Here is a 21365-nt window from a genome sequence, read left to right as displayed (position 1 = left end):
GCTGGGCGGAAACGTCTCGCCTGGTTGTGAGGCGGCGGGGAGGGAGCGACTGGCGGCGAGAGGACGACGATGACGACGTATGGGGGAGACGCACAACAAACAGGCCAAAGCAGGCAGACACGATCGTGATTCTAAAATATTGTTTCGAAAAATTTGAGAGTGCCGATCAGTCGGAGGAGGGGGGAGGCGTCTGCACATCAGGACGATGCTCTTCAGGCCACCACCCGAAAGGTAAGGGTGAAGGTCACGTGGGTTTGCAAAAGTTTACGTCAACACGAGTGAGGTGAGATCACCGACTCGATGGTGGCGACAGAATTCTGGCGGAAACCGTGAGATGGACGCACGGATGGACGAACCTCCAGCGAGTTCGTTGCAGACACGCACGGACTCACGGACACACATCTGGGTTGGTAGACAGATTTTTTTTTTTCCAGCGAACGACTCCATCTGCTTCATGTTTGAGCGGAGGGACGAGTACGAGACCGACATCTGGACAACTCGGGACAATCAGGACCACCCCCCCCCTCCCCAGAAAAAAAAAATCTGCTCCGTTTTGTCTCTCCAGGCCCAGACCTTTCCACCGGCCCCTCCCCGCGCCATCCTCGCGAGCCCGTCAAACAACAGTCTGGTGGCCATGGCAACAGCGGCGCGTGCGTCACCGCCGTGCACGACCCACTCGCGCAGCTTCCAAGGCTCTCCGGGACTTTGGGACGCGCACCCGGTTCGCGGCCGACACGAACGTCCCCGCTCGTGTGACTACCACTCGTCATCGTCGCTCGTCACAGCGCCATTGTGACGCCGATAATAAATGGCACTAAGGTTGCAGCGCAGCGATTAATATCCTCGGACGTTACCGGAGCATCTATTCGCCAACCTGCTAACTAAATTGCCGTTGGTGTTATCTTAATCGCGTTAATTTTTCTTATTCATAGAAACTTAGTTCGAGCCATTAACCATTACTTAACGAGCCCGTCCCAAATCACTGCATTTCCTGCGCTGTGTGCGCTCCCTGTTGTCATGCAAGAGATCGGCCCTCCGGGCAAACGCATACATTAATACAGAGTGCCCTCGGGGCTGATTCGCAGGTAGACGGGCGGCCAGACGGCTGGCTTATTACAGGTGAGCAATTTGATGGGAGTTCCACGACGGAGAGAAATCGCACGTCCTGCACCTCTCTCGTTTAAACCCCGCCTCTGTTTGCCTGCTGGGCTCTGTTAGACAAAAACGGTGAATAAAACAAAACACCACGCTGCTGACAATGTCAAACACGGACATCATGGTGAAAAGGGTCTTATGAGACCTCAGGAGGCCATTTACACCACTGTGCCTGCGATTTACATACAGTGTTTACCATGATTTTCGCCTTTCGCCTTTCATTCCAATGGCGGAGAGCTTCTTCATTGAAACCCGCTGATTGTGAACGTTCCAGATTCAAATATTCCACCCCCTGCTGGGAAGGCAATGGCAAACCGTCCGCTGCATTTCAGCCGAGTTGTAGCGTCACTGCCGTTCTGTAGATCGGAGCACGAAGAAATCAATGATCAGACCGCTGAAAACGATGCTGCCATTCCCCAGCCTCAGTACAACACCCGGTCTTCCATTGAGGTCTCCCACCCAAGCACGAACGGAATGACCCGAGTCCATTGCTCTGGGATGTGGAAAACCGATTGCGCCAAGATCTCCAGACTTGATGCTGCAGTCAAAATGACCTTGGCACGGCAATAATTTGTTTGTTTTTTTCTTGCACACGAAACAAATACACTACTGTAACACCGACCCCCAGAAAAATGGAACATCAAAATCAGATTCATGGGCCATTATCATATGCCTTGTCGGCCTCTCCGGGTTCCCGGTACGAGTCCGACACGTTGTAACAGCCACAACAGCGTGTGAATTGGAAGTCCGAATCCACCAAGTGTCACCCCCGATAAGGCATCGCTGTCGTATGCAAATAAGGCCGAGCGAACCTGACTGCAAGACTTGATCCAGGTGTATGGTGTTGACTCACCATTGCCAATTACCCTGGAATGGGTATTCCTTAGTCACCACCAGTACAGATATCTATCTTTTTATACTAGTGTGTGTGTGTGTGTGTGTGTGTGTGTGTGTGTGTGTGTGTGTGTGTGTGTGTGTGTGTGTGTGTGTGTGTGTGTGTGTGTGTGTGTGTGTGTGTGTGTGTTTTTTGATGAAACATGAACATATTCTCTCTGCTAACTCTCCCCTCTCCTCTCCCGTCCTCTCTCCTCCCCTCTCGTCCTCTCTCCTCTCTCCTCCTCTCTCGTCCTCTCTCCTCTCTCCCCTCTCTCCTCTCTCCCCCTCTCTCCTCTCTCCCCCACTCCCCTCTCTCCCCTCTCCTCTCTCCTCTCTCCCCTCCGTCCTCTCTCCTCTCTCCTTTACCCTCCACCTCTTCACTCTCCCCGCTCTCTCTCCCCCACCCCCGTCTTTTTCTCCTTCCCCCCTTTAGTATTGTTACGAATCTGGCAGCCATGAGCACACAACAGACAGGTCCCCGTCGCTCAGTTATTTCGTTAAGTATATGTGTATAGTTAGAATCCATCCCCTGTGTCTAATCGGTGATTAAATGTTCGTGCGCTGCGGAGTTATTTTGATAGTCGGGGTTTTCTTTTACATTTTTACATCACTTACAACAACACCTTCACTCCATCCTGACACCATAACGCTCGCGGTGGGCGGAGTTCAAGAAGGACTTGGCGTCTCTCTCGACCAATCAGAGAGATGCGAGCGAGTTTGGCGTCGGTCGGCCAATGAGAGCCAACGCAGGACAATATTACTCCTCTTCCTGTTTGAGGGGCGGTCCGCATTGATGCCCGCCACACCCCCCCCCCCAGTCCAATCAGTGGACTTGGCACCCCTTTTGGCCAATCACGGGGGCGACGAGAGCATTTTGCGCGCCAAAACCGTCCAGTGAGGGAGAGCGGGTCGGAGGAGGCGGCTCCTCCCCTCTGGAGAAGGAGTGAATAATTGTTCGGCGCAATCCGACTGGAGGCAGTTGGAGTTGGGGTTTTGTTTTCCGGATCTTCCCGGATCGCCTGGCCTTGCTTGCTGGCGCTCGCTGCCTTGTCCGCACTCGCGCTGGTTGGCGTCCGTCCTTCATCCTCCGTCCCTGGTACTTGGAGTGGTTGCGGGTTCGAGTCCCGCCGATCCAGAACGTCAAAGACCACACAAGGTGGACAGGTCCAAGATAGCTCTGGCCTCCAGCTCACCCTTTCCTAGAGCTGGAAGTCTTCAATAAAGACCCGACGGGGTCCATTTCTGGGTATCTGTGTGTGCGTGTGAGTGTCCGTGGGCCCCGTCTATAAGTAGAACTGTTAAGTGCTTTTTGTTGTACATTATTTGCCTTGCTGAGTTGTGATAACTCTGCTCTGTGTTCCCCTCCCGATTATTCTTCCCCTCGTCCCCTGATTATTGTGAATAAATTCCCCTCTTGTTGAATGACCCAGCTCGTCCTTGTCCTTTCTATCATTGGTTTACTGCACTGTGAACGGGATTTAGGAGGCTTCATTGTTGCCGTAATCGTGCAATCGGCCCGGCAGGAATCTGGTACTCTCCGCTTGGGGTACGACTCGGATCCGGCTCGATAACGGCCCGGATTGCGCAGATCCTGCCGAGGGTGAATTTCCCCGGCAGTTTGGATGACGTGGGTATTTAGGTATTGTTACGGCTGTGGAAATTCGCAATACCTCATAAAGATCCCCAGCTCAGTTATTCCGGTAAGTTTATGTGCAGATAGATTTCCCCACCGTTGTTTAAAGGGATTTCTTCTTGTTCACCGGGCTGCGACCCTTTGAGATAGCCGTTTTTCTTTTTCTATCGTTATTTTGGACCAACCATCCCTCAACAACCAAATCGCCACCACCAACATCGTTCCCAGACGTCCACAACCAAACAACCACCACCTTCGCTCCTTTACCTCCACACCCGTCAACGACTCCACACCATCGCCTCACCTTCATTCGCCAAACAACCGCCACCTTCGCCTTTTTACCTACACCACCATCAACCACTCCACACCACTAACATCGCATCACCTTCGTCCCTGAAACGACGCCATATTCGCGCCAGCAGCGGCGGGATCTGAAGGAAAGGACATCGCTGCGGGCAGAGGCAAGGGTTCTGTCAAAGGCTGCGCTGTCAGTGCGAAACGCTAATGATTTCCATGACGTCGGCTTTCTGGGGGTCAAAGGCTGCGTTGTCAGCGCGAGGCTCTGATGATTTCCAGGACGTCGGCTTTCTGGGGGTCAAAGGCCACGCTCCCTGATGATTTCCACGACGTCGGCTTTGCGGGGGTCGGAGGTCAAAGGGCAAGGGTCGATTCTCGCTTCCCCTGGCCCTATATAAGGACGAGCAGAACGGTGCTCCGGGTCAGTCAGTCAGTCGGTGGAGCCAGCAGTCCGGAGCTTCGGGGTTGTCGACCGGAGGGTGAATCTGTGGAGCCGTCAGTCTGAAGCGAGGCAGTCGAGTGGAGCCCGGAGCTTGGGGTTGTCGATCGGTGGAGAATCTGTGGAGCCGTCAGTGTGAGTGTCGGGCGGTTTTTGGCGAGTGCAAGCCGGGAGAGAGTCGGAGTTGTTGGGAGTTAGAGAGAGAGTGACGGAGCAAGGATGCGGAAGGTCGCTCGGTGGCTAAACCAGAGGGCTACGTGGAGACCACAGCCGGGGAAAAGGCTACGTGGAGACCACAGCCAGGGAGAGCTTGCCAGCGCCAAGGCAGTCCGGGGCAAAAGAGCATCCACTCGCTGAGAGAGCATCAACTCGCTGAAAGAGCATCAACTCGCTGAAAGAGCATCAACTCGCTAAAGGAGCATCAACCCTTCTTTTTACTGAGCATCTGTGCTGAGAGCTCTGGCAACCCCGTTCGTTCCCCCAACCGCTCTGCCGGCTGAGTGGCGCGAGCCTGCGCGTCCGTGTGGGGAACGCCGGACAGAGCTCACCGACCACGCCAGGGGCCCGAGATCAGGCACGGCTACGCTAGCTGCCGTGGGAGCGGGACGTCGCGACCTGCCCACCGTCGCACCACGAGGGTGCGGGTAAGACTCTTCGGTCTCGTGGGCCTGGCCGATCATCCAGGTTCCATGCCACGTACGGTCCACGGACCCTGTCTGCCACCCTTGTCTTTGGGGGTGGCCATTTATTTGCTTTTGTATATGTGTTGTGGCGCCGTCTATTAAGTAGACCTGCCTAAGTGCTTGTGAATAAACGTTTGCTTGTAGTCAGTGGTATTACTTTTCATTACTTTCTTGCCTGTTTCCGTGTTTCATTCATTGTTGACTGTACATACGTGCATGACTGTTGTTCATTGCTTTGCCTGCATACGTGTGGTTTCAATAAATGTGCTTGTTGAACTGTATCCCGTTCGTCGTGTCCTATTTCCCTTTTGAACACCCCATCTTACATCGCGGAATAAATTAGTCGGGGTTGTAAGCACCCGTGGAGTAGAATCAATCTGGCGAGGTCGGGCAATAATAACCGCTTGGTTATCGCTGCAGTATGGAACGGACCGCTTAAGCGGTTTGTGTCCCAACCCGACCGGCGCCGAGGTAGGTCGCCATGTCGACTGCCCGCGCAGGTACTTAGGAAGATCGAATTCAGCGAACGACCCTATCTTGCGCGGGTAGACAATTGGCACGACCGTGGTGAGGTTAAACCCCCACCCGTGACTGGTTTCTGGCGATAGTCCCAGGAGGGTCACGACTGAATTGTCCGTCCGGTGGGCGACGCTGTTGCGATTGGAGTTAAGTGGCCGATCGCACGCCAACGGGCGCGAATTCGCAACAGTATATTGAAATTGGCAATTGACCCTATCCCACGTGGTCGACCTATTGGCGATCTTCGCTCCGATAAGGGACCCGTGATCTTTCGGATTTATCTGAAAGGTACGACCTAGATTCCGGGTGTTCGGTGGAGCCGACTCTACTGCTCCACCTAGCGGTTGTTCTCGCCACCGAAACTCGGCCCCACAACAGTATTAACGTCAGTGAAGTGATAGGTGATATTTGCTCATATTTAAGGTTTTTTTTAAAGGCAAAAGGGGAAGGAATTGTACAAGGAAGCAATCATAATAATAAACAAGAAAAAAAGCAATCAGAGATTGCAGATCCTCGCCAGGACTTGTTTTGTGTGGTGTTTGTATAGTTTTGTGTGGCGTTTGTGTACTGGTTTGTTACGTAATTAATACGAGACATAATTAGAACAGCAACTTTATAAATGCTGGCAGTGATGACTGGTTCAGTCCTTTCAGAGAAGATTTTTGAAGGTTTAAAAAAACAATATGGCTGCCTAATCACGTGACCGATGACGTCATCAAAAATTTGTGGACCATTTTATCCCAAGATAACCCTCAAAATTTTTCATACTAATTTGATGTAATGTTCTCCATATGCAATTATGACGTCATAACAAAAGCAACTATGACATCATAACAAAAAAATCACACTCATCCCCCCATGAGTACTTGCTATGTGCCAAGCTTCATTTTTTTTCCTTGGTGCGGTTTCAGAGATGCAGAGGTCCAACGTTTTTCTCTTTTTCCAATATGGCTGCCACACCACATGACCTATGACGCCATAATTATCAGTAAACATTCCACATGAGTAGTCGCACCAATGGTGAAAATTTTGTCTACTTCCAACAAGCAGTTGCGGAGAAAAGCACGAAAGTTCTGTTCGGAAAAACAGGCAAACAAACGGACCCAAATGCAATACCCTCTCCTTCGGTGAGGACAACAAGAAGAGCAATCGGAGATTGCAGACCCTCGCCAGGACTTCTTTTGTGTGGTGTTTGTGTACTGGTGTGTCATGTAATTAAGAATAGACATAACTAGAACTGCCACTTTATAACTGCTGGCAGTGATGACCGGGTACCAAGATGTCCCGCTTTGATGCAACCCCGCTTTTATCGGACACCTGACCCTGACCCATAACGTTTATTATTCAATTGAATTTAGAATGGGATTAAAATAAATTCAATTCAAATCAGATGGAAGACCAAATAGGCACAGTCCTGCATTAGAGTAATCAGAAGGAACCCAAAGAAGCAAAAAGCAAAGATGAAGTCACCAGGAGTAACCTGGATAGGATATGCATTTCAGCTGCTCCGATTCTATCCTCAAACCCATCCAGGCACAGCCAAGTGAACCTTATTCAATATAATAATAATTTTTTTTTTTTTAAAACGTGATTTAAAAAATTAAATAATTCTGGCTGCCAGATCATGTGTCTGATCTGGTTGAAATTTAAAACATGTATTCCCAATCACTACTTCATCATAATTTTGAAGTTTCACATCGATTGAATAAGTGATTCAAGTGAAATAATTTTTAAAGATTTTTCGCTCAATCCAATATGGCTGCCAGACCATGTGACATCAATTATTCGTGAATACCTTGGTATTCCCAAGGCTTGCGGAACATTTATGTGAAGTTTCTCCTTGATCTGTCCAGCCGTTCTGGAGAAGAAGATTTTTGTAGGTTTTAGGGTAAATCCAACATAGCTGCCAAACCATGTGACCGATGACATCACACCTCGGGAACTGTTTGTTCCTCATGGACAGGCGGTCATACCTGTAAAGTTTCGCCCCAATCTGTTCAGCCGTTTCAGAGGTGATTTTTTAATAATATTGGACTTAGTGCACTGCCTTGGGGTACTCTATACCCGTTGGAACCATTGAGCCAGCCAAGCTCCATGCAAATAGGCTATCACAGGACCGATCTAATTAAGCCAAGCAAACCTTTGTCACGTGAGCAATCTTTTCCAGAAACCAATCAACCCTTAGGGGGGATTACCAGAACCAAAAGATAAATCCACCACCAGGATAACCAGATGTCTCCGAGAGACCAAGTGGTTTTATAATGTATTTGAAAGAAATGGCATGGGGTGGGGGTAGCAACAAAGAAGAGGCAATTCATAAACAACAGTTGAAAAATAAGTTGCTAATAAACCCCTTATGCTTACCAGTCATATGCACCCACAAACCAATGATGAACGGCAGATCCTTAATTATCTTCCTCAAAGACTTTCAATCATTCCATGAGAGATAGATCAGAGAGGCGGACAAGACAAAAAATATGGCGGTTGTGCCCAGTGGGACACGGCAGGAACCGATGCAGGGTGGCAGCCCAGGTCCAGCTTGGGAGGAGGAGGAAAGATGTGTGGCTGGCTGGGTGGCGGCGTGGCTTTCGTACGGCAGCTCTGTGGACATGACACCGCCTTTCATGGGGTGGTTCATGGGCATCTCTTCCGCTTCCGATTGCCGCACCCACCTTTTGTAGCCACAAGCCACCCATGTCACCCATGATGAGCTGCGTCTCTCCCCTCTTACCTTCCATTGGTCGACAGGTCTGGTCCGGGTGTGCGGCGACCCTTCCATGACCTCTCACCCCAACGTTCTGGAGCTGTGGGCTGGTTGGGATGGTGGAGGAGGCTTTCCCCACCTCAGCTATTGGTTGATGGCCTACACAGACACGAAAAACAACATTTAAGACTGATAGAAACATTGAATAAAGTGTCAAACAGGTTGGTAATTTAAAATACACACAATGGGTTGGATGGATGTCGTCTATATAAACAAAATCACAAGGCATACCTAATGTCACATTTAATTACTTCACACTTATTCTAAAACCCTCATTAAGTAAATATCTGCTCTATTTTCAGCATTATTAACCCATAGGAGTCATTTCTACAACAATATATAACATCATGCTTATTGGCTCTGCCAACAAGAGTCCGTGGTGTCATTGATGTATTATCGATCTACCTTTGCTCGTACAAGGTGATGGCCATTCTTCACAAAAAGAGCCACATCACTGATCCAGATGTCAACTGGTTGTAGGAATGCAAATTTTTCCATGTCATCACATCTTTGTCAGGTCAGGTTCGATCTGTGACATGCTACAGGTACCATGTAAACCTGTACTAACCTGTTCCATGGTCGGGTTGTCGGTGACTAAACCGTCTCCCCCACCAGGTTTTCTGGTGAGGAGGGTGTTTGGATATGGACACCCAGCAGGATTAAAAACAAAACCTGTCAAAGGGCGGAGGAGCTCCTTGTGAGCCAACGGCCATCCATATCTAGTGCCCAACTGTGTCTGCGGACGTCCTCCTGCAGTTGGGTCACTTCTTATTAGGAGGTTGGTGGCAGGATTTGCACTCCGGCCACCGTAAAATCCTTCATTCCGCAAAACGCAAAAACGCAAAAAAATCTGAAAACCCACTCCGTGGGAGTACCTCCTGTGCAGCTTCCCTTCGCAGGGCAGCTCACCGGATGACGGGATTGGGGCAAAGCCTTCGGGACCCCCAATCTTTGATAGGAGGGAAACCACGGGGTAACATCCCTGGGTCAGATTGCGGGAGAGTGTGGCGGAGTGGTGCTGAGGTGTCGTCCACCAGACGGCGGTCTCCTTGGGTTAACCTGAGGCGGTCCCTTCGGGTAGGTGCCTGGAATGTCCTATCCCTAAGAGAGGATGATCACCTGTCTCTGTTATCATCTGAGCTCAAGCGTTTGGACATCGGGATTGCAGCTCTCTCTGAGGTTCGGAGACCGGATTGCGGCGAGATAATGGTGGGTGGTTACACCTACTATTGGTCTGGTCGCTCTGATGGTTACCATACCCAAGGAGTTGCTGTAGCTGTGTCCAATAAGCTGACCCCAATGATAATTGAGGTAACACCGGTCAACGAGCGTATTATGAGATTAAGGATTCGTCACTCCTTAGGTGTCATTTCCCTGGTCTCTGTTTATGCTCCGACTGAGGCGAGTGATCTCACCATGAAGGATGCATTCTACGCCACACTCGAGTCTGTGGTTGATCAGTGCCCCAGACGAGATACACTTCTAGTCTTGGGGGATTTCAATGCATCGACTGGCACTGATAGGGATGGTTATGAGGTGTGTGTTGGTCCCCATGGGTCAGGAACTATGAACCAGAATGGCACTAAGTTCCTTGACTTTGCAAGAAGTCATGGACTTAGGGTGGCTGGTTCATGGTTTCAGCGCCCACAAGCTCATCGCTGGACTTGGTATTCCAACGCTGGCGGTGTGGCAAAGGAGATTGACCATGTCCTCATTGACGGTCGTTGGAGGATGATCCAGAACTGCAGGGTCTACCGGAGTGCTCAGTTCCTCAATACTGACCACAGGCTTGTTGTAGCAACTCTAAAGGTGCACCTTAAATCCTGGAGAATGGTACCATCCCAGCCGAGGCTGGATGTTGCCAAGCTCAGGGATGAGAGAGTAGCTGAGGAGTTTGTGAACAGGCTGAGTGGACACTTGGGGGGTCTGGGTGCTTTGGGGGGTCCTGAAGAGTTGTGGAGCGCCTTCAAGACCACCGTCCTTGATGTTGCCGGTGGATGCCTTGGAGCTCACCGCAGGGCAAAGAAGAATTTTGTCTCTCAAGGGACACTGGATACCATTGACCAGAGTTGCAGGGCCAGGCTGAATGGCAGAGCTGAGCTGTTCAGGGAGCTGAGGCGTAAAACTGTACGTGCACTGAGGGTGGACAAGGAGGCCTATGTGCGAGGAATCTGTGAGGGGGTAGAGCATCACCTGTGGACAGGTGATTCTCATCCCGCTTACAGGGGAATTCGCGCATTATGTTCATCCAAGCCCATCCCTCGGAGCACTACAGTTCGAGCAGAGAGTGGTAGGCTCTTGACAGAGGAGTCTGAAGTGAAGGCCCGCTGGACCGGTTACTTTGAGCGGTTGTACCAGGCTGATCCCCCAACTGTCGAGTTGGACGTCAAGGGTGTTACAATCCCTGTTGCTGACCCTCGAATCAACTGTGGTCCACCTACGCTTGTGGAAACACGGGCTGCGGTGAACCAGTTGAAACGGGGCAAAGCTCCAGGGATCTGTGGCATCCATTCCGAACTTCTCAAGGCTGGTGGAAATGCTGCACTCATGTCGTTGCATGCAGTTTTTTGCTCTGCCTGGAACACAGGCATCATCCCAACTGACTGGAAGAGGGGCCTTGTTGTCCCTCTCTGGAAAGGGAAGGGTGATCGCCAAGACTGCAACAACTACCGAGGGGTGACGCTGCTCTCAGTGCCGGGCAAGGTCTTTGCTCGGATAATTCTCGATAGGGTTCGCCACCATCTGCTTGAGCACCAGCGTCCAGAGCAGTCAGGCTTTACACCAAAGAGGTCAACGATTGACCGTATCCTTGCACTTCGTGTCCTCACCGAACGCAGACGAGAGTTTCGGCAGGGGCTGCTTGCAGCCTATGTTGATCTCTGTAAAGCGTTCGATTCAGTGAATCGGGATGTCCTCTGGAGGATTCTTGGTCTTCGTGGGGTGCCACCAAAACTGATCGATCTGATGTCTGAACTCTACTCTGGTACTGAGAGTGCTGTGAAGTGTGGTGGTACCATCTCTGACTTATTTCCAGTTGTTACTGGAGTTCGTCAGGGATGTGTACTTGCCCCCACACTTTTCAGCACTTGTATGGACTGGATTCTAGGGAGGATGTCGGAGAGATCAAGTTGCGGTGCGTCATTTGGGAATGTCAAGATCTCGGACCTTGACTTTGCAGATGATGCAGTCATCTTTGCGGAGACTTTAGACATCCTCTTGGGGGCCCTCGAGGTGCTGAATGAGGAGTCGGAGCCGTTGGGATTACGGGTTTCTTGGGTCAAAACTAAGATCCAGGCTTTCGGTGACATCTTGGATGCTGCTGTCCTGTCTGTGTCTGTTTGTGGTGAGGATGTTGAGGTCGTGGAGAGATTCGCTTACCTTGGCAGTGATATTCATGTCTCTGCTGGCTGCGAGTCAGAGGTCAATAGACGTCTGGGTCGGGCCTGGGGAGTCATGGATTCACTGGATCATGGGGTGTGGCGCTGCCGGTACCTGTGCGGGAGGACGAAAGTCCGAGTCTTCAGGTCCTTGGTACTTCCAGTCTTGCTCTATGGGTGCGAGACTTGGACTCTGACCAAGGATCTGAGACGGAGACTTAATTCCTTTGGTACCAGGTCTCTTCGGAGAATCCTTGGCTATCGCTGGTCGGATTTTGTGTCCAATGAGCGGTTGCTGAGAGAGACTCGGATGAGATTTGTTACCTGCATAGTCCGTGAGCATCAGTTGCGGCTGTATGGACATGTGGCTCGTTTTCCTGACTCTGATCCTGCTCACCAGATTCTCTCAGCGAGGGAGTCTCATGAGTGGAGGAGGCCAGTGGGTCGACCACGTGCCTCATGGTTGCAACAGGTTGACCATCATCTCAAGGAGATGGGGATGGGCCTGGCATCTGCCTGGGGGATGGCCAGACGGAGGCCCCTGGAGTACCGGCGGAAAGTGGACGCAGCGACGTGCTGTTCTGGCACATGCTCCCATACCTGACCTGATCACATCTTTCAGGGAGTAAAAGCTATAAGTAAAGACAAGTCTGGGGACGGCCATGGTTCATGAGCAATGTACACGGTTCGCCTTTTTTTTATTTTTTGACCTTCGAGGGGACGCCACGGGCAAACTGGCGGCAATCGGGAAAAACGTAAATGATGAAAGTTGTAGTACTCGAAGAGCACTACTTGCATACCAACTTTCATTCGAAACAGTTGAAAACCCTAGGAGCTCGATGCCCAATTTATTGATTTTTTTTGACATTTTCTAAGTTCGTGACCTTGTGACCTTGACCTTGGGACGAAAATGAAAAATCGAGCTCCGTGGGGCTATGCAGGTGCCATTGGGCTAACCAAATACCGAAACCTCTGCCAGATTCGACAAAACCCCTCGGAGAAGATGTAACTTGAAACTGGCTACCCCCTAAAAACACATGTTTTTTGGGCGTGGCTCCGCCCATTCTGAGGAAAACACAACTAGATCATGATACAAACCTCGCATCCTAATTTTATCAAGATCGGATCAAAACCCACGGAGCTATGCTCGGGACAGACAGACAGACAGACAGACAGACATACATACACCCATAACGAATATAGTGGTCACTTACTGACTCGTGAAACAATAATGCATTAATCTGGATATATAATGGTTGGAAAGTTCATCTCGCTTCGAGACCATGCTAGATTCAGCAATTCAAATGGGTCTGTGTTGCGGAAACTCCCCATCTGAAGATAAAGGAGGGTGATTTGTAATACCCGCTACCACCAAAGGTGGTGCTTGATCCACCACATGTCAATTTTTGAGGTTCGGCGACATGCATGTTTGCTCCATTATAGTAAGAAGATATCACTCCCGAGACAAAGCAGCCAACATATCGACATACCCAAGCTTCAGGACAAGCATTAACACAGATTTATTTAACCATGAAAACACGCATCTCAATAAATGAACCGATCGTGAATGGACATTCCATTATTTGGAGACAAGGTTTGGAGGTAATGACTCGAATGGTATGTGATCTTGGGCAACTCTGCTCCAGCCAATCGGAGCCCAGATAGGGGTGATGGAATCAACCAATGGGAGTTCGGAATCTGATTGACGTCACAAACGCAGAACCAATCGGTGTCGCTTTTACTTGGACATTCTTATAAAAGCACATGTGATCATTCCTTTTATCTTTTTTTTTTAGTCCTCCAATATGGCGGCAGCACAAACATTGCTCATGTAATTAAACAGCCTCTTTTAGTGAATTTGACATTACCGAACTATTGTTTCAATGGAAAATAAAGGGTTTCGCTCAGTCCGCCTATTGCCCACATATGCATGGTAAGGCATCACGTATTTGAGAGGTTAGGTCACTATGGTGGGGAGAGGTGGGCTTTCCCAGAACTGTCAAAACCAAACGTAAATGCATCTGTGGAAAGTTGCACATCACGGAGAGATTTTGTAAATTTGGTAAATGTAACTTTGTAAATAGTTAAAATAATTTCTGAGTATACTTGTAGTTGGATAAGTGTGTGCTAGTGTCCATCTTGTATACCTCGTGTGTCCCCGTCCCATCCCTCTCCCTTCCACAGATCTCCTAATGTCTCTGTTCCCCCACTGTTTTGTCCTTCCCTTTCCCGCTCCTCTTGTCTCATGCCCCCCCCCCCTTGCTGTGTGTTGTGTGTTAGCTCTCATACGAGCCTCGACAATGTATACAAAAAACAAAATCGTGAAAGCATGTGTAGGAATAGTGGATCGACACATTAGACGGAGGATGAACTTTTTGATTGCTGCATGTGGGTGTAGATTCGGATGGGGAGTTGTTTGTATGCTAAGTGTAGTCGGACCCCAATGCTGCTTCCATATCCAAGGGGAGACGCGGGAGAGTCTGAAAGAAGAAGGTGGGGGTAGTGTTGTGGAAATGGCTTCTTCAGGTTAAGATTGTGTAGCTTAGTAATAGTTCCATCGTGCATGTTAAGTCGAAGCGTGACATAATTTAATTGTAATAAGATTATGCGTTGATTATTCTATGTGTATAGAAACCTGTCGTCTTCCCTCCGTCATGTTTATGTCTAAAACGGCTTTTCCCTGAAAATCAACTCCCAATGTTCTTTCTCTTTTCCTCTGTCATAAATGTCTTTTATTCGGGAATTCTGCCTCGCAATGCCGAGAAGGTGCAAGTTTTGACTTAAAGGTGCAAGTTTTGGCATGAAGGGCAATTCCCGAACATCTGAGAAAGAGTCAAGATACAGGAGGGCTTCTCCTTGATTTAGGGCCGAACCGCCAATTGGTACGGGACAGGCAGGGCAGGGTGATGTTACAAAGCGGGTCATATCTTGGGAGCCCAGAAAAGACTGAGCAGACATCGGTCAGGGTTCCAATCCACTGTTCAATCATTCATTGCCAGTCCAGCTCAGTCCGGTTCTGTTGTTCCAGTCAGGGTTCACAGAGTCCAGTCCTGTTGGCAAGACGGGGTCCAAACAGAGTCGAGCGGGTTGCCAAGTACTGTGTGTCCATTTTATGTTCCAGGTGGCAGAGCCTGAGTGACAATGGGTGTGCACTGGCCCCCTATCAGGGAATTGGAGCCGTGAACTCCGGACGGAACTTTGTGGTGCCCGAACGAACCGCAAAGGGTATTTCAATCCTGCCACTTCTTCTGGTCTTTCTCCTGTGGTGTGCATTTTGCACATTAAGGCTCATTTCGATAAGGACTTCCCACTTGTACTATACCTGGAGCACGTATTTCATTGTAAGTAGAATTGTATAAAATGTTGTTGTGTTCCCTGTTCTTCTTCTCCTTCTCTTCCCTTCATAAGAAGTGAGGTCCAATGGTACCAACCTTATGCCCTGCCTTGACCATGATACTCCTCCACTTCCCTCTGTCCTCAGCCAACTCTCTCCACTCTCCAACTACCCCCACCTTATTGACATCCCTCCTCACACTATCTTTCCATCTCAACCACAGTCTACTTCTTTTCCTCCTACCTTGCTCCCTCAACCTATCCGCTCTCTTTGCCAATATCTCTTCCCCCATCCACACCAAGTGTCCAGCCCTCTTCAGGTGGCTTTTTACCAATCTCCCCATTGAGCTCATCTGCACACCAATTTCCTCCCTCAGTTCATCCATCCTTTTTCTATCCACCCTCTTTACTCAGGCAATCCTCCTGACACAGTTGTTTTTGCAAACCTACAACCTCTGATTTTTTTTTTGGGGGGGGGGGGGTTTGGAAGTGCGACCATTTTGAGACCGTAAACGTAGACTGACATCACACAAGACACCACAACTTTCCCTTGAAATTTCCTTGATCTTTTTTTTTACCTCCACCACCAAACTTGTTCCTCCACAGATGACTTTTCACTCCACTTTCTCGTCAAAAGACGTTTATCTGCTTCCATTTGGAATCTGCTTTTACAGTACTCAGATGGTACTAGATCAGGACTCCAAAATATAGAAGCATTGTGACACCCACAAGGAGTTGTTTGTGTTTAATCGCTGTCCTTTCGGCATCAAATCGGACACTGCCATATTTCAACGTAATATGGAGCATCTGCTCAAATCAATTCCCAATGTTGTCGTTTTTCAAGATGATGTTTTCATCACCGGTCACACTGTTACCGAACACTTGTGTAACCTTGAGGTGGTTATCAAACGTCTTGTCGAAGCTGGGTTATTTAAGGTGAAATGCTACCGGTGTAGATTTATGTTACTAGAAGTGAAATTTCTCAGTTGTATTATCAGTGCTGATGGCATAAGACCCAGCAAGTCTAAGACTGAGGCTACCAGTGATGCTCCTACTCCTGCGAACACGACGAAGCTTGAAGTGTTCCTGGGGATATTGAACTATTACTGTATCTTTGTTCTAAATCTGAGCACTGTTCCTGAACCTCTCCACGAGCTCTGATGTAAAAGTGTTGAATGGCAGTGGTCACCCCCAGTGTAAAAAGGAATTTGCTGAAGCGAAACGGTTGCTGTGTTCATCTAAAGTGTTGGTGTTCATCTAGGATACGGTTAAGCCACTGGTTCTCAGCTGTGATGCCTCGTCCTATGGTATTGTCTGTGTGTTACAGCGATGAAACGATGATGCATCACACACTTTGTCAGCAGCGGAGCGTAACGTGGTTGAAAAGGAAGCTCTTGGATGATTTTTTTGGACTAACTAAGATGCAACAGTATCTCTTCTGTTGACATTTTGAACTCATAACCGACCACAAACCATTAAAGTCCCTGTTTCAATGAGTGTAAGGGAATGAACCCACAGGCCTCTTCACACGCAATCAGCGTTGGGCTGAGAAGTTAGCAGGCCATGTCTATTCTATATAAGGTATCGTCCTGACAATGAGAATTTCTGTACTGATGCTGATGGCATAAGACCCAGCAAGTCTAAGACTGAGGCTACCAGTGATGCTCCTACTCCTGCGAACACGACGAAGCTTGAAGTGTTCCTGGGGATATTGAACTATTACTGTATCTTTGTTCTAAATCTGAGCACTGTTCTTGAACCTCTCCACGAGCTCTGATGTAAAAGTGTTGAATGGCAGTGGTCACCCCCAGTGTAAAAAGGCATTTGCTGAAGCGAAACGGTTGCTGTGTTCATCTAAAGTGTTGGTGTTCATCTAGGATACGGTTAAGCCACTGGTTCTCAGCTGTGATGCCTCGTCCTATGGTATTGTCTGTGTGTTACAGCGATGAAACGATGATGCATCACACACTTTGTCAGCAGCGGAGCGTAACGTGGTTGAAAAGGAAGCTCTTGGATGATTTTTTTGAGTATGTTAGGTTACCACTGCCTGTTAACCCAGGTAATGTACCTGTACCAGGAGAGTTTTTGTTTTTAATGGCAGTGAGAGTGTTTGACTGTGATAATGCTCCAATCTCTTCCAAACAAATTGAATATTGGACGAATGTGGACCCGAGCCTACATATGATAGAACAATGTGTTAACAGTGCCATATGGTCAACCGTACCCTATGAGTTCCATGAGAAAGTGGAACTCATAGGGTACAAATGAACTGTCCTTACCTGCTTTGAGGTAGCGGGGTTATTGTACCCCTAAAGGTCGGAACAAGGTGTGCGTTGAACTGCATGGATCATATCCAGGTGTTGTGACCATGAAGTTAATTGCCGGGAGCCACGTTTGGTGGCCGAGTATAGATCATAGATGAAAACCTCGAGAGCTACGTTTGTCACTGTCAGTGTGTCAGGCTACCGCCCAAGACTCACCTGAGACACCGCTTCACATGTGGTCCTGGCCTTCTAAACCACAGTCTAATATTCACGTATATTATGCTGGACCATTCTTGAGGAAGATGCTTCTGGTTGTAGTCGATGCTCATTTAAAGTGGATCGAATGGTTAGCCTTATCACCCTGGGCTGGCAAAATCACGGTTTGGAGTTTATGTGCCATGTTTGCCACTTGTTCTTTACCGCATTGTGTGGTTAGTGATAATGGCTCGTGTTTCACCAGTGCTGTGTTTCAGGATTTCTTGAAACAAAATGGTGTGAAGCACTTTCGCAGTTCTCCCTTTAAACCCATTTCTAATGGTCAGGCTGAGAGAGCTATGCAGGTGATCAGGAGCGGTCTCAAAAAGAAGGTGAATGATGGCTCTTCTCTGCAGACCAGGTTGTTACGTGTGTTATTTACAGTGGTGTACAAAACTATCCATCCACTACCAATAATGCCACATTTAGATGAATTATATGGAAACAATTTTTCCAAATGAACTTTTTTAAACTTATAACTGAAAAGATCAAACAGAACACTGTTATAGCTGAAGGAGGTTACATATTAAGTATACCTGATAAAACATATACAAAACCAACATTCACTGGTTGCAAAAGTATTCAGCCCCTTAGGTCAGCACTTGGTGGAAGAACCTTTTTCAGCAAATGACCCCATTCCTCATGACTTCGAGTCTTTGTGGGTAGGTCTCGACTAGCTTTGTCCATTGAGATGGTGAAATGTTTGCCCATTCTTCACGTGAAAATTGCTCTAGTTCTGCCAAGTTTTATGGAGATCGTCGATGGACTGCAATCTTCAAGTCTCACCATAAACGTTCAATTGGGTTCAAGTCAGGACTTTGACTGGGCTACTCAAGAACATTTATTTTCTTCTTAATCAGCCACTCCAGTGTGGCTTTAGATTTGTGCTTCGAATCATTGTCTTGCTGAAATGAGAATCTCTTACCCAGTTTCAGATTCATGGCTGACTCAAGGAGGTTTTCATCAAGGATTCTCCTGTACTTTCCACCATCCATTGTCCCTCCTATCATGACAAGCTCACCAGTCCCTGCTGATGAAAAGCAGCCCCATAACATGATGCTGCTACCACCGTGCTTGACAATAGGGATGGTATTAACTGGGTGATGTGCAGTGTTAGGCTTGCGCCAGATCCAACGTTTTGAATTTAGACAAAAAAGTTCAATTATTGTCTCGTCTGACCATAAAACTTTTCTCCGCATACCTGCAGTGTCATTAAGATGATTTGTCACAAACTCCATCCGAGCTTTTCGACGCGTCTTTTTCAGCAATTGCTTTTTTCTTGCCACCTGTCCATAGAGGCCAGCTTTGTGAAGGGAACAGGATATTGTTGATTGATGAACACTGATGCTGATCTCGACATAGAGCCTTGCACATCTTTCAAAGTCATTGTAGGAATTACAGTTGATGAGGATTTTCAAGAACGTAACCCCCACGAACGGCAAGGCCCTCCTGTATATACCTGAACACTACGCGGGGTATCGTGTTCTATGAACTCTCGAGTTATATTCCGCTTTCCCATCGCTCTGTCCACCTTTGTGCATACAGGTGTGCATCCATAGCGAGGAGGCCATCTTGATCCGTTAGTATAATTCAATAGGGCGTATCTGTGTTCGACATCCTGTCGAGTTGTCAGTCGGATGGATATTCGTACCTTCGTGTCCATCAAATGGAATTATTGAAAATACTTGTGGCTTGTGCACTGTGCTGTCGTCACAATCATCACAACTTGCGTGAGGTCGCCATCTTCTGTCATTTGGTGGAACACCAACGCTGTGAGCAGAGCACAACCACTGTGTTTGAGCGGGACCAATTGGTCCATCTGGGCTCTCACGCCTTTCAATTCGGCCAAACGCCGCTCGGTGATCTTGGAGGGGGCACCGGTGTTGCACTCGCGCAGTATTATTCCAGCAAAAAAGATCAGCGCATGTTTGCCCACAAAAGTTGAGGGGAAGGGCGGAGGACAGCCGGCTTTATTTTCCAACCCACCCATCAACCATATCCTGCACACTTGTCCGATTGTCATCAGAAAGGCAGTTAAAAAAATAGACAATCCAAGCAACTCAGAGGCTAATACCTTCCCACCTGGGAATTTGCTAATTCGATTGCGTACCTGGTAAATTGTAGTTAACATCGGAACAAAGTTGTGATGCTCGTTGACAATCTCAAAAATACACAATTATCTATTTATCTGAATGGCTTTGTATTTTATTGGAATTAGAATGCTGATAATACTCCTCCCACAAACGAACACTTGAAAATTTTTAAATGTAAACTTACAAAAAGAGAGAGAGAGAGAAGAGAGAAGAGAGAAGAGAGAAGAGAGAAGAGAGAAGAGAGAAGAGAGAAGAGAGAAGAGAGAAGAGAGAAAGAGAGAGAGAGAGAGAGAGAGAGAGAGAGAGAGAGAGGAGAGAGGGGGAGAGAGAGAGAGAGAGAGAGAGAGAGAGAGAGAGAGAGAGTTGGGGGCGAGAGAGAGAGAGAGAGAGAGAGAGAGAGTTGGGGTCGAGAGAGAGAGAGAGAGAGAGAGAGAGAGTTGGGGTAGAGAGAGAGAGAGAGAGAGAGAGAGAGAGAGAGAGAGAGAGAGTTGGGGTAGAGAGAGAGAGAGAGAGAGAGAGAGAGAGAGAGAGTTGGGGTAGAGAGAGAGAGAGAGTTGGGGTAGAGAGAGAGAGAGAGAGAGAGTTGGGGTAGAGAGAGAGAGAGAGAGTTGGGGTAGAGAGAGAGAGAGAGAGAGTTGGGGTAGAGAGAGAGAGAGAGAGAGAGTTGGGGTAGAGAGAGAGAGAGAGAGAGTTGGGGTAGAGAGAGAGAGAGAGAGAGTTGGGGTAGAGAGAGAGAGAGAGAGTTGGGGTAGAGAGAGAGAGAGAGAGAGTTGGGGTAGAGAGAGAGAGAGAGAGAGAGAGAGAGAGAGAGAGAGAGAGAGAGAGAGAGAGAGAGAGAGAGAGAGAGAGAGAGAGAGAGAGAGAGAGAGAGAGAGAGAGAGAGAGAGAGAGAGAGAGAGCACTGACGTCGTTCACACCTCGGTTGTTCTGAGCTTTGTCCCGCACTTCAGGCCCCGCCCCTCGTCCTCCCCATTTCGCGCCTCATTTTCATATCTACATTTCAGACTCGAACGAGTGGAACGTGCCACCGCAAGAATGGAGAAACAGAGATAACAAATTTATCGCACGAGTTAAAAAAATAGCAATTAAATAATTAATTTTCACCTACCTACATTACCTCCGCCATCGAAGGTAGACTGACGTCATGTTTTCACACCTCTGTTTGTCCGTAAGCAGGATATCTCAAAAAGTTGTGTATGGATTTGGACGAAACTTGGTGGATGAGTTGGGTAGGTAAGGTGACAAGAACAAGGCGATTCGATTTTGGTTCAGGTCCGAATCCAGATCCAGCCCATCAGTGGGATCCAAAAAGGTAAACTGTTCAACCTGCTGCAGATATGCGCTCTACCGAGTCGTTGTAGTAGTTCAAGATGTTTTCTCCTGAACCTTGATTTTAAAATAAACCATAAAATCCATTCCAAATTCCTTCCTTTAATTATAACTAGTGCGTGCCCGTACGTGGGTGGCCATACGTGCAAAAAAAAAAAAAAATCACGAACAATTGTGACGTCAATTGTGATGTCATAGCACCGTATCCTGTCATTGGTTTGGTAAATAAATGGCCATAACTTGGGAACCACTTGTCCGATTAATATCAAACCTTTAAAATGCACATCCACAGGTCCCCAGCAATATACCTGGCAAGTTTCAATTAGATCGGACCAGCGGTTGTCGAGA

General features: G+C 48.3%; 1 long non-coding RNA gene across 1 annotated transcript; it reads left to right on the top strand.

The window, feature by feature from the left end:
- Positions 1-36: 36 nt before the first annotated feature.
- LOC147019072 (uncharacterized) lies at positions 37-19793 on the top strand. Its single transcript, XR_015062627.1, has 3 exons — positions 37-231; positions 14865-14968; positions 16404-19793. It is a non-coding gene; the product is annotated as an uncharacterized LOC147019072 (long non-coding RNA).
- The last annotated feature ends 1572 nt before the right edge of the window (positions 19794-21365 follow it).

This window comes from Eptatretus burgeri, chromosome 10 (assembly GCF_056783735.1).
Source record: "Eptatretus burgeri isolate ZD-2024b chromosome 10, Ebu_testis_v1, whole genome shotgun sequence".
Taxonomy (NCBI): Eukaryota; Metazoa; Chordata; class Myxini; order Myxiniformes; family Myxinidae; genus Eptatretus; species Eptatretus burgeri.
The sequence above is the reverse complement of the archived record's forward strand: the minus strand, read 5'-3'. Positions and strand labels throughout refer to the sequence as shown.